Source organism: Schistocerca gregaria, chromosome 8 (genome assembly GCF_023897955.1).
Source record: "Schistocerca gregaria isolate iqSchGreg1 chromosome 8, iqSchGreg1.2, whole genome shotgun sequence".
Taxonomy (NCBI): domain Eukaryota; kingdom Metazoa; phylum Arthropoda; class Insecta; order Orthoptera; family Acrididae; genus Schistocerca; species Schistocerca gregaria.
Window position 1 is genome coordinate 276,538,380 of NC_064927.1, and position 11,761 is coordinate 276,550,140.

Consider the following 11,761-nt stretch of genomic DNA (forward strand, 5'->3'; position numbering starts at 1 on the left):
TGCACTCGTATATACATTATGTATATCCCCATACAAGGGAGACATTTTAATTGAAAGTCGCTTGGCTGGTATCAGCAGATAAATACACAATTACAGTGTCTGTGTTATTCAGAAGTTCGAAATACGGTAGTGTGGCACACAAGTTCTCCGTGTGCAGACTACAATCTTTCAAAAACTCCAGTATGATGGTATAGGTTTATCATCTTCTGATGCGAGTATGATGGTGTTACTAATGACTGCGGATAGAATGGAATAGGTAATGGATAATATATCCAAATACATTCGATTCTGTATTACACCGAAATCACTCTTTTAATGCTGGCGGTGATAATAAGTTCAGTTACATATTTCACGTATGGAGTTCATAAATCATAATATCACCTTGTGTCACATGATACGTTCTGCTCAATTGCTAGATCGTCGCAAACCGTTTACCGACGAAGCACATTTCATTAGGCAACCGATTTTCAGTAGAGGAAACAGGCATTAAGACCCCTTCCTTAGCAGCGTTTAGGTCCAGCTTTAGAACGGAATACAACTGAGATTCTAAGTGCCATGTCATTGAAAAATGCATAGGTTTCCGAAGGCATGTGCCAGTGGATGCAAATTGAGAGGTCATTCAGTTACTGTATATTACGTGGAGGTGATTTTTGTGGGTGTATCTGGCTACTTACATCGTTCGAGATGTGTTAAATGGGTATTAGAGCAGGTCAGTTCGTGGAAAAGTTGCCAATGTGATTTCACTATCATTCTCCTCAGACCACTGCAGAACGATTCCGGCATCATGACACGGACACTTGTCCTGCTGGAAAATACCATCGCCTTTAGGGAAGACGTTGAATATGAAGGGATGCAAGTGGTCCGCAATAGTGTTTAGGTAGCGTACAAAATGGTTCAAATGGCTCTGAGCACTATGGGACTTAACATCTAAGGTCATCAGTCCCCTAGAACTTAGAACTACTTAAACCTAACTAACCTTACTTAAACCTAACATCACACACATCCATGCCCGAAGCAGGATTCGAAACTGTGACCGTAGCGGGTAGCGTACAGCTATCTCATAAATTAAGGATAATGCTGATACATGGTTAAACAACGCTCTGGTGGGCGGTTTTAGGGTTTAAATCATCTCGGGGTATAACCACGCCGTGCATTTGACCTGCGGTCGTCGCACGGTGGGGGTGGTAGCAGTTCATTATGCAGAGGTGTGTTGGTGCATGTCAGATTACGGTGCAGCGAGTAAGTGCGCAGACGGTTTCAGACGTGCTAATGGTGATTGTGCTTTAAAAATGGCTCAAAGAACACATATTGATGACGTTATGAGGGGTAGAATACCAGGGCGGCTGGAGGCTGGTCAAACACAGCAGGTAGTAGCACAGACCCACCGTGTGCAACAAAGGGTGGTCTCAGGATTATGGCAACGATTCCAGCAGACAGGAAACGTGTCCAGGCGCTACAGTACGGGACGTCCACAAGCAGACCGATATCTCACCATCAGTGCCCACAGACGGCCACGGAGTACTGCATGTAGCCTAGCTCGGGACCTTACGCAGCCACTGGAACAGTTGTCTCCAGGCACACAGTCTACAGATGACTGAACAGACATGGTTTATTCGCCTAGAGACCTGCAAGGTGCATTCCACTGACCCCTGATCACAGGAGAGCCCAAAAGCCTGGTGTCAAGAACACAGTACATGGACATTGGAACACTGTGCCCAGGTTATGTTCACGGACGAATCCAGGTATAGTCTGAACAGTGATTGTCGCCGGGTATTCATTTGGCGTGAACCAGGAACCAGATACCGACCCCTTAATGTCCTTGAAAGGGACCTGTACGGAGGTCGTGGTTTGATGGTGTGGGGTGGGATTATGATTGGTGCACGTACACCCCTGCACGTCTTTGACAGAAAAACTGCAACAGGTCAGGTGTTTCGCGACGTCACTTCGCACCAGTATGTCCACCTTTCCAGGCGTGCTGTGGGTCCCACCTTCCTCCTGATGGATGACTGCGCACGGCCCCACCGAGCTGTCATCGTAGAGGAGTACCTTGAAACAGAAGGCGAATGGAGTGGCCTGCCTGTTCTCCAGAGCTATACCCCATCGAGCTCGTCTGGGACACTCTCGGTCGACATATCGCTGCACTTCTTAAAAGTCCTACGACACTTCAGGAGCTCCGACAGGCAATGGTGCAAGAATGGGAGTCTACACCCCAGCAGCTACTCGACCACCTGATCCAGAGTATGCCAACCCGTTGTGCGGCCTGTGTATGTGTGCATGGTGATCATATTCCATATTGATGTCGGGGTACATGCGAAGGAAACAGTGACGTTTTGTAGCACATGTGTTTCGGGACGTTTTCCTCATCTTATCACCAATACCGTGGACTTACAGATCTGTGCCGTGTATGTTCCCCATCTGTCTACGCTACTAGCGCCACTTTTGTGCAGTGCCACGTTGTCTGGCACCACATTCTGCAGTTATCCTTCATTTATGAGCATGAGTGTATATGTCACGTGGAAGCTCAGATGAATGTAGTCCCTAGTATAATACTGCCATCACCTGCCTTTGTCTGTGGAGCGGTCGCTCGCCTGGATGGCGGTGTATCTGCACACGATCGTCGATGTGAAGTAGCAATAAACGTGAGTAATCCGCCCAGGTGACATGTCATCAATGGTTGAGAATCAAATATCGATTATATTGTGCCCACTGCATTCGTAATTGAGCGATGTCGTTGAGATGGCATCGGAACATGCAGGGACCGTCTGTTGCAGAAACTGATGTTCAACAAAGCTCACTGAATGGCGTGCTCCGAAGTATTTGTAAATGCACCAGCTCAGGTCTGCCACATATGGCCGTCTACCTTGCTTCACAGGATGGACAATCTTCCGACCACCACCCGTGAACAGGCGTGGATGCTCAACACCTTGTCGTTTAGTGTGGTGTCACCGGTCTTCAACCACTTTCCACTGATACTCACAACAGTAGCGTCCGAACAGCTCACCATCCTCAACGTTTCCGAGATGATCGTTCCAGGGCATCGGGTTATAACGATCTGCTCCTTGTCAGTAGATTCCTTAATTTTCGGCCTGTAATGTCGCTAGAATGATTGCCTATTCGTGTCTGCTACGTTTGTATACTGGGTGGTTGTCACAGAAGTAGAGCTCCTCACGGGGGTCCGTTGTGGGCTGTAATTATGGTATAGCAGCAGAAGTTGGTACCTACTGTAATGTGGTAATGCGGAACAGATTTATACTGGAAAAGAATTAGTTCCAATTTTGGCCACCAGATGCAAATCTGGCGCTGTGAGCGCAAGAAAGACGTTTCCATCTTTGATGGATTAGAAACGGAACGTGAACAGAAAACAACAAACAAGTGAGAAACGCATGATGTTGATTTCATTATAAAGATTACGCAAATTGTTCAACATGAGCACCGGAGACGTCGACAGGACGCAGCATCTGTATTCCTTTATACTGGCGTTCAGATCAGGTAGACAATAAACGAGTCCCTGGTGAACGAGTTCTTTTAGATACCCTCAGAGGCAAAAGTCACGTGGATTCAGATTAGGTGATCTTGCAGGTCTAGCATCAGGAAAATCTCTGGAGACAACACCTTCATGGAAGGTTATTAAGCCGCGGCGCCATTGAGGTAGTATACTGTTCTGTTTGGTGCCACTGTCTCAGGTCTAGTATCGACTATCCCTCTTGCGGCCCCAATTTCTGGGAGGAAGAGCTGGTATCTTGGGTTGTGTCCTTAGAAGATCTTCGCTTGCTTATATATATAGGGTTCGCTGGCCCGAGAGAGAAGCACAAAGTTTGGGGATTGGCGGTAGCGTCGCGACAAGAGGTGGTCACGAGGTCCGAGCGACCGAAGCCACGAGCTGCGGAAGGAGGGTCTGCGCAGAGCGAAGATACCGGAGTACTTCACCGGGGTCAGCGTTGACTACAAAGCAGCAGGCCGACGTCCTGTAGATTGGTTGACAATATTCGTATCGGATGACCGCTCGTGGTGTAGCTGCCCTCTTCTACCTGGCCTCCATCGGCACCACTAAGTAACCGCTGCGACGCACAGAGGATCCATGGAACTGCTAGCTGATAAAGGTTAGTAACATTCTGTAATCCTCGTGGTGATTTGTTTCATTGTCTATCTGCCCGCTTTATTATTTTCTGGTTTGTACCCGACGCTTAATGTTCTAATGAATCAGCTCTTGGTGGTAAATACAATCGGAACATTGAACTAAGGCACAGGTTGCCGTTAAACAAAAGAGGGACCTTGTGGTTAGATTTAGTTGTTGCCCGGTTCAATGTTTTGATTATAATTGCATTTCTCAGTCGTTAGTTATAATTTGATCAACCTGTGGTACTGAGCTGTTCGTTCGATGTCTGAAAGACCGGGTCATTATTGGTGTATTTTAGCTGGATCTTGTGGTTCCGTAGAGTGAGCTTTGTTGAAATAAGTATTCACGAGTGGTGTTTTAAGACGTTCCTTGAGAGCGGTCTTAATAACTGATAATCAGTTCAACTTTGAAAATATTAACAAGTAATTGTCACAAGGGCTTTAGTCAGTTGTCAGAAGTGACGGGTTTGGGTCCAGTCGCACCTTGGTAGTCGACTGAAGTAAGCCTTATCATTGTCATATTGTTTGGTAACCTTTTAACCTTTGCGCACAGGTGCGCATCTTAACCCCGAACCTTTTGACATGCAGCTTTCAAATTAATAATTAAGTCATTTGTTTTGAGTAATTGAACCACTCTGGTCATCAATGGTTCTTATATAGTTTTCATGTATTGCAGAAGGGCATTTAATAAGACAGACTACCGGCCCCTGGTGGCCGAGCGGTTCTAGGCGCTACAGTCTGAAACCGCGCCACCGCTACGGTCGCAGGTTCGAATCCTGCCTCGGGCATGGATGTGTGCGATGTCTTTAGTTTAGTTAGATTTACGTAGTTCTAAGTCTAGGGGACTGATGACCTGAGATGTGAAGTCCCATAGAGCTCAGTGCCATTTGAACCATTTTGAATAAGACAGACTGTGTCCAGCGCGGTGGTAAACACCGCTGTTTCACCCGAAAACAGGAGGGCTGCAGGTCCGGCGGTCTTGTAGTCACTGTCATATTGTTTGCTGTTTTTCAATACAGCACTTTAGATTTCTTTTGCAACGATTAAAAGCTTATTTAATTTGAGGTTTAAGGTTAACAGAATTTTGCAACTTTGCTCGTTTAGTTAAAAAAATTAATGGTTAAATGCCTCGATTATTTTTAAAACACAGTTTATATATATTGTTAAATAAGCAGTTTGTGTGAATAGAAAGTTGTATTGATGGGTCCTCCCTTACACATTTTCCTTTATTCCAGTAAGTTCAAAAATGGTTCAAATGACTCTAAGCACTATGGGACTTAACTTCTTAGGTCATCAGTCCCCTAGACTTAGAACTACTTAAACCCAACTAACCTAAGGACATCACACATATCCGTGTCCGAGGCAGGATTCGAGCCTGCGACCGTAGTAGCAGCGCGGCTCCGGACCGAAACGCCTAGAACCGCTCGGCCACAGCGGCCGGCCTCCAGTAAGTACCAAGTATCAGTTATATTAAGCAGATCTTTCACTGAGCGATCGACATGGGTGTTGTCCCATCTTGCATGAAAACAGTGGTTTCCATAGAGTTGCGCTCTTCCAAAGCAGGAATAACATGTTGTCCAAGGAGGTATCGTTAGCGTGCAGACGCCACGGCACACCTGACAGACCTTCTGGGTGCATTCTCTTCAAAGAAGAACGGACGGAGAGTAAAGGTGCTTTGAATCCACTCGGTAGTCACATACGGCGAGTGCAATGGCTCTTCGTGAGCAACACGTGGCTCAACAGTACCCTAAAGTCGGCAATTCTGTGTACCCCGTAGTGTAAAATGTGCCTGGTCACTCCATAGAATATTCCTTGCTCACATGTCATCAACTTCGATCCATACCAGAAACCGAAGAGCAAATTCAGAATGTTTCTGCGGATCAAGAAGTTTCAGTTGCTGCACCGTCTGGATATTGTACGGGTACCAGTGTAAATTAGACTGCAAAACCTTCCATACTATTGACCATGGGCTGGACAGGTATCGTGACACTGCACGAGCAACAGCGCTACTTGGGGCATGTGCTGCATGGCCATTAAAGCAACAACAACCCCGTCAGTAAATTCCACCTGGATAATACGCGTTTCACATGCACGTGCCACACCAATATAATCCGTGCTTTCGAATTTCAGTCTTCTTTAAACCATTTAATGGCGTCGGTCCTCTCCTTACACGGTCAGTCGGTGACGCTCTTTCAATGCAGTTCTGCAATTTCTGTCATTCACATAAAACGGTTTCAACAACAGCGCACTGTCTCTTTTCTCGGTAGACAAACTGTTCACTCACGTTGTGGCTTGTCAAATGACAGCGTGGGTGTCGTACCGTCATAGAAACAGTGTACAGCGTCAGAATTGTACCTGAAGCCCACAATTGGAACTAATGTTTTTTTCCAGAGTAAATCGGTTCCGCATTAACACGTTAGCATGTCTGCCAAGTTTCGCTGCCATACGACAATTACAGCCGTCAGTGGACTTCCTTGAGGAAGTGCACTTTAATTACAACCACCCTCCACGAGGACTTCCATATAGCATCACCTCCACGCAACGCCATCATACGGCGTTCAATCTCGCGGCACGAAGTCTCCTGTTTTATCGGTGTCTGTGATTAAGCTTTCATAGCATCATCGTTATCATCATCATCATCATCATCATCAATAGGCTATCACTCGCTAAATATTGAGCCGCTTGATAACGCAACTGAATTCTTATGCCACCATTTAGATAGTCTAAAGACGACGGCCAGCTGATCGAAACATGGAACTCTATTTTTGCTTTACGATTGTTGACTCAATTAAAAATAATTGGCCGTTTACTTGTTCTCCGTTGACAACTTTCTTTTTTTCAATCGTAACATCGTAAACCTTTACATCAATTTATTAAATTACTTTGTCCTGCGCCAGTATTTAGTGCCAGGGTTCCTGCAGAGTTAAATTATTAAGAGGCACTTGGGCTAGTACCCTGCTATTATTGTATTGTACTGTATGTGAACCGGGGACCTAGAACGACGGAGAGGCTCCGTCCCCGCCGCAGCGGTCCACAACCCCACGACGACTACCGCAGTCCACTTCACTCCTTCCGCCGCGCCACACCGAACCACTCTTTCAGGGTTATTGTGTGGTCTGCGCCCCGGTGGAACGTCTCGCACCAGACGACTGTAACCCCCGTGTTTGCGTGGTAGATTAACAGTGGTGTAGGCGTACGTGGAGAACTTGTTTGCGCAGCAGTTTCCGACATAGTACAGCTGAGGCGGATTAAGGGGAACCAGCCCGCATTCGCCGAGACAGACGGAAAACCGCTTAAAAACCATCCAGAGACTGGCCGGCTCACTGGACCTCGATACAAGTCCGCCGGGCGGATTCATGCCGGGGACCAGGCGCTCCTTCCCAATCCGGAAAACCGTGCGTTAGACCGCACGGCTAACTGGGCGGGCGCCCTGGTATTAGCCAGCAAAGGAAACTGAAGACCTCGCCAGAATAGCAGCAACGTCGTATCGATGCTCACGAAAGATGGAGGGCAGGTAGTGAAGGAGTACACTTCAAAATTTTTACAAGAGAACGCCGTCACATGCTATATATCCATATCACAATGCCCCGTAAAGCATAAAAATTAAACTCTGACTGGTACTTTTGTTTGATAATAGTGCTCAGAAACCATCAATTTACTAGCTTTTATTCCCAGTGAAATATGTATGGATATACATTTCGCCTAAATAATGCTTTAATTCTGGTGCTACATTTTATCGTAAAAATTTAATGAAGTTTCCGTAAAAATTTAACGAAGTAAGCCTGTTTTAAAACTGTTTCATCTCGTTACCTCAGCTGTTTTATCCTGGCACCTACTAAAACCGAGTCGCATAGACAGAACATTTTGTTATGAAACTGTCTGTGCGTTGAAGGTAAATTCTGTGCAACGAAAGCTGTGACGTTTTCGCAAAGTTGGTGTTCCTTTGTATTGTTCAACATTACACTAATTTGTGACTAACTACGCTAACAACACCCTCAATGGGTTGCTTACTGCAAGCACTTTATTTCTTTTGCTTTGGGGTTGATACTTGGGTCCCAGTGCTATCAGCTGCAATTTGGACATATCGACTTATTCAGATTTTAATGTTTTGCTTTTTAAGTTCCGTCACCTTTTACGTCAGCAATGTGACACATTTTTCTCTCGCCTGTCAGTACATGTAATGACGGTAACCCGTCGCAACTGTCAGCAAATGCATTTTCCGAGGCCGCTTTCCGTAATTAAAATAAAAATACAAACAATTTTGCACTGTTCTGAATGTTCATGTTCCCGCAGTGTATTACCTCATTCATAAATCTACGCCAATTTAATCATAGCTGCAATATGTCTGCTGCTGATATTTTGGTTGTAAAACATTTAGCCATATTCAAAATGAGCCTGAAAGATTGAATGTAGAGCTTTCTTTTTTTTCTCTGTTGTTATTTTGCCCCCTCGCCCCATATGGGTGAAGGGGTTGGAGGGGCGCTCTCCACTCTTTAACCAAGAGCATTTTTAAAAAAATAACGAAGATGGAAAACAAATATTATGAAAGGACAAAAGTTTACAGAAGGCTTTAAAAACGATAAAACGGATTAATTTTGCTGGCGTTTAAATAAAAACCGTTAAGACTGTTGTCTTCTTTTTTAAATTAAAATCGTTAGACTAACAGCTGAAAAAAATACACAGTTTAAAAACGCATGCAAAACGTTGACATCCTCCTAATATAAAGGAGTGCACTTTCACTTAAAATCTGCACTGGGGAAAAATGATTTGGGTAGAAGAGAGCATGTTTAGTAGGATTCAGCGGTATGGGTAGAAAAAATGTAGGGTCTGTCAGATAGGAAACCATGGAGATGAAGTGTAAATGTGGGGGTGGAAAGTGGAAGGACAAATGTGAGGAATTAGGTGAGTTGATAGCGCAGTTATTTCAAGAGGAAAGGGATGGGAGACCTTGAAGAGCGAAAAGGAGAGAGAATCCATGATGTAGACTGAGATAGGTGGGAAAGATTTACAGTTGGCAGGACGGGTAAATATTGGGGTGGACCTCATTATCCGGGAAAGGCAGTTGGTTGTAGTTGCGTTGGGACGGTATGGAGGTTGTGTAGGTGTAGAGAAGGTGGTATGTGTTCGTAAATGCGTGGCAGAATACCGGGATTGGCGATCAGAGGGGAAACAATAAGGTTGTTGGAATCTAGTTTGCGGATAGTGTAGCATACTGAGAGATGTTCCATGTGGGCGAGGAGGGGCGGCAATTTGATGAGATGGTAGAGGATCCATACAGGGAAAAGCAAACGCATGCAGAAGGCGAGGCGGAGTGCTTAACATTCAAGGATTTGGGGGGATTTATATACCGGTGATGGAGCCGGTATCTGTGCAGCATTTGCATTGGAAAGGATAGGTCGGATCAATGTTTCGCAAGTGTGGAGTACAGTGGAAAGGTGTAATCATCGTGTTCGGCCAGTCCATTGTTGGCTATTGTCTATTTTGATCCTTCTGCAGAATAGTCTGTAGGTGAGGTTCCAATGTTAGTGTATTTGTTAACTGGATAGGACGGTCATTAATGGTAAAGTAAAAGTCATGTAAACGGAGAGTGCGGCTGGCTCGTCAATTAATTTATCGCCTGCGTTTTGGTACTGTAGAGTGCTTCCGTCCACCTTATATACCGGTAGGTTATGAAACACAGAAATCATAGTGGAAGAAACAGAATACCTATAGCAGAAATATATGCTACTGTGGCCCCTCTCTCAAAGATCTTGTTTCACAAATTCTGGTCAACAGGGGGATAACATAGTTGTATATGGGAATTAACTAATGCCAGTGCCAGGTTTCACATTTTGGCAAGGCTAAAACCATCGTCACGATTAATTAAATCATTCACCAACCGTGTTTCAATAGCTTTCTTGAAGAATGAATTCCAGAAGAATGAAACAGTTGTTAAAATGCTGGCGTTCTCGTAGTCCACAACGTAACATGCCTGAGTATGATGGTCAGCCACGGCAGATTTATCTGTCTCTTCAAACTCCCTCCACTCTTTGCCCACATCAAACACCTCCGCATCTCCTATACTAGCCTGCCTAAGCGATGAAAATAGGCTACAGAGAGCATCGAATCCAGTCAAAGACTTACAAATACAAACTTTGCAAGAGAAGGCTGAGAAATTATAGGACGAAAATAGGGAACTCAGTGAAGCAAACAAGACTTGCAACAACAAATCAGATAATTAACTAATAAAATCACAAAACGAGCGGAAACACAAGCACAGACACTGACATATGCATCTTCTTTAGCAATAGAGCCCTAAAGCAAAGAGGCTTGAAGAACAGAACGGGCGAAAGCAAAACAGGCCACAACCTTCTATATCAAATCGACAGCAAATCAAGACGCCAAAGTTATTCGACAGACAATCACCAAGATTATAAATCTCAGTAAAGAGAATATAAGTATCAAGTCAATCAGAACCATCCAGACTGCAGTTATAATAGAAACCGAAACAAAGGAGGATTGTCGAAAAAAATATAAAAGACTAAAGACCTGCACACCATTGTCTGTGAAGGACCGCGAAAACGCAAGCCACAAATTGCAGTATATCACGTGCCACGTACACTTACCGACGAGAAGTTTCTAGAAAGCCTTTGCGAGCAGAATATAAGCGGTGGCACCACGAAAGAAGGCTTCGACAGAGAAGACAAAAGAAGGTTTAAAACAGGGAAGGGGTTTCAGTCACCAGATTCTGGAGGTCAGCCCACACCTGTACAGAGTCCTTACACGAAGACTGTGAGTCTACATAGATCTCGAATCACTCTCTGTGAAAGACTGTTCAGTAGTAAACCAGTGTTTTAAGTGTTGTGACTTAGGACACACGTCTTAAACCTGCAGAAAGGCTGACGTTACGTGTGTCAAGTGCGGCAACCAAGGACACAAGTGCACTGAGTGCATGTCCGATGTTTGCGTCTGCATCCCCTGCAAATACAGAGGCCGTGTCTGCAATAAAGCAAAATGGGGTGGTTGTCAGACCTATAAACAATTGTATGACCAGCTCCTGGACAGTATAGACTACGGCAGCAAAAATCAGCACACACACTTAAACATGAACATCCAAAGTCAATCAACCAAAACACATAAATACAAATCAGCGTCAACATTACAGAGAAGCTACGAAAGAGCAAATTGCTGGAGAAGACAAATGAATGTTCTGCCGGAGAATTACGACGTTAATGAACTCATCCCGCCTCTAAAACACTCAGCGACGTTACAGGATAGCTGCATTGATACGATAGAATATATAGATGACGTGACAATTGGTGACTCCATCCACTACGAGGCGGCAAAGCAAATTAAATACAGTTACTCCTCTCCATAAACTTCCAGATAGCATTAACGCAGAGGATAGATGAGTTGGAAGATGAGCATACATATCGGGTGATCAAAAAGTCAGTATAAATTTCAAAACTTAATAAACCACGGAATAATGTAGATAGAGAGGTAAAAATTGACACACTTGCTTGGAATGACATGGGGCTTTATTAGAACAAAAAAAAAAACAAAGTATTGCCAGACGCATAAAGATCTCTTGTGCGCGTCGTTTGGTGATGATCGAGTGCTCAGCCGCCACTTTCGTCATGCTTGGCCTCCCAGGTCCCCAGACCTC